The sequence below is a fragment of the Perna viridis genome, chromosome 7 (assembly GCF_037379345.1).
Source record: "Perna viridis isolate PV_CMFRI_1.1 ecotype Kerala chromosome 7, ASM3737934v1, whole genome shotgun sequence".
NCBI lineage: Eukaryota > Metazoa > Mollusca > Bivalvia > Mytilida > Mytilidae > Perna > Perna viridis.
In genome coordinates, this window is record NC_142451.1 from 16,261,970 (window position 1) to 16,264,168 (window position 2,199).

The 2,199-nt window shown below is 34.0% G+C and overlaps 1 long non-coding RNA gene across 1 annotated transcript; it reads left to right on the plus strand.

Annotated features, from left to right (window-relative positions):
- The first annotated feature begins 438 nt into the window (after positions 1-438).
- LOC148611545 (uncharacterized) lies at positions 439-1,813 on the plus strand. The gene is made up of 2 exons (XR_015924150.1): positions 439-837; positions 1,379-1,813. It is a non-coding gene; the product is annotated as an uncharacterized LOC148611545 (long non-coding RNA).
- The last annotated feature ends 386 nt before the right edge of the window (positions 1,814-2,199 follow it).

The window sequence follows — 2,199 nt, forward strand, 5'->3', positions numbered from 1 at the left end:
TCGCTTTCTATTTTTCTTCGTTCGTTGCTTTCCAGACGAACGCCGATTTATCATGAGAGAAAGTTGACTCTACCGATTACATCCAAATGTTCTCGTTTCGTATGATTATCATATGTTGCAAACCATATGATTTTTATGTGTGACACCGGTAGCTGTGAATAATAACCCCCCCCCCAAAAAAAAAAAAAATAATAAAAAGTTCTGCTTTACGCCTTTGTAGCCTACTCTGAATATTTTAGGGAAGCAAACAGTTTATCCTTTAGATACTTGTCATTAACAGCATTTGTACTGGTTAACCCTGACAGACAGATCCATCCAATATGTATTTATTTAGGTATAAACAAATATTATTGATACGACATCAGTATTTGATATGAGCAGATGTGTTTGTTTTTATGCTAGCCCCTTTCGCGTGATTGTTTGATTTGTAAAACTGTATTTGTTTGGAGTATGATTGAATATCAGTGATCTTATCATTTCATCCTTTGATTGAACTCTTGTCGCAGATGAGAACGAGATATATTTACAATCGAGGATGAACAGTACATATTTATCATGCGTTTGAGTTGAACTAGTGGTAATAACATTTCGTAACTCGATATTAAATTAATATTGACAATTGAAAACAGAACTTTGGTTGAAAGCATGTGTTTCTATAAGTGAACATCGATGGAACCAGTATTTGAACAGTAATAAAAAGAACATAAACAAGGAACAACAATAAGACAAGGAAAGTGAAATAAACACACACAACAAAGAACATGATATATCACCGAAAAAAGTAAACCCGGATTCCACTAAAAAGAAACTGAAACATGGACCAGGAGCACCATTAAGGTAAGCTTCCCCTGCTTAGCTAGAAACACCCACTGAGTAAATCATATATGGAAGAGTACAATAAAGTACAACTTACGACGAACCATGCCTTTCTTCCAGATTTCAGTTCTCAATTATATCATTTGAGGTGTCCCTTGTGTATTTTTACATACCTTAAACGTATGTTTTCTTTATGCCTGCCTCTGTTTTGTACTGCGGTTGCATTTTTTCTATGATACAATTCAAATTTGCTGTCTTTCCCCGAAGGTTCTTGTCCTAGTCAAAGGTAAATTTATTTACTATTTGGGATGTTTTTTCTACTTTACATCAATTTATGCTTGATAGGCTTACTTGTTCAAGGGAGGATAAATTAATTGACGTGTTTCTTAAACGAACGCGTTTTGTACATTTTGGAAAATAAAATGTGTATGTGTTGACGGTTTGGAGGTACCTATTCCTTTTACATATTCTAAACAATGTCATAACTTCAACGTCGATCTCAAAGTTACTATTGTGTCATAATTTACAAGTTAAATGCTAAATTCACCAATTTTTATTTCAGTACACGAATAGATTTTTGCTCTGTTTATCATTATGGAAAGGTTATCTTCAATGTCAAAGAACAGGGTAACCAATTGTCGTCAGTTGATGGTCAAGATATGACGCACTGTCTGTAAGCTCCGAGGTGTTATTTGTTACTTCTATCTATTATTTGTCTATACTTCTTCGAGACTCGTGTACAGAATACCGAAATTTACTCTAATGAGAAAAGGCATGATGAATATGTGAAAGAGACAACAATCCCACATGGATAAAAATGTCAGCCCAGGGCCACCCATTGGTCTTCAATGAACGACGAGAAAACGAGACACCATACGGCAGGTAGCCCGAAGTCGTTTATATCCCATAATCTTACGAACAACGGAAAACAATTCTTATATTGTAATTCAAAAACACCAGAAAACAAAAATAAAATTACAATATATTGTTTTTATAATATGAAATCAACATTTTTGCGCCATTTGTAATTTACATGCATTCATTCAGTGTATTGGGATACCCCATCAAAGTAGTTCCGTAGTTAGAATACCAAGTTGTCCATTTCGTGCAAATTAGCAAAAAAGGTAGACGTCACAGTCTCGTTACAAATTTTGGTCTATGAGATGATGGACATTTTCTTCATCCAACCAGACAGCGGTTAAATTATATAAGTATATAAAGTATCAAAGATTGATTCAATAATGTAAGCACTTCAAATACTCAAAAAGAGGTCGCAAAATTCTTAGTCTTACTGTTATTGTGCTTTTTGATGTCTGTTTTTTTTTTACATATATATGACTGATTCATCAAATGCTCATTCCTTCCATATTACAACTTCACGAC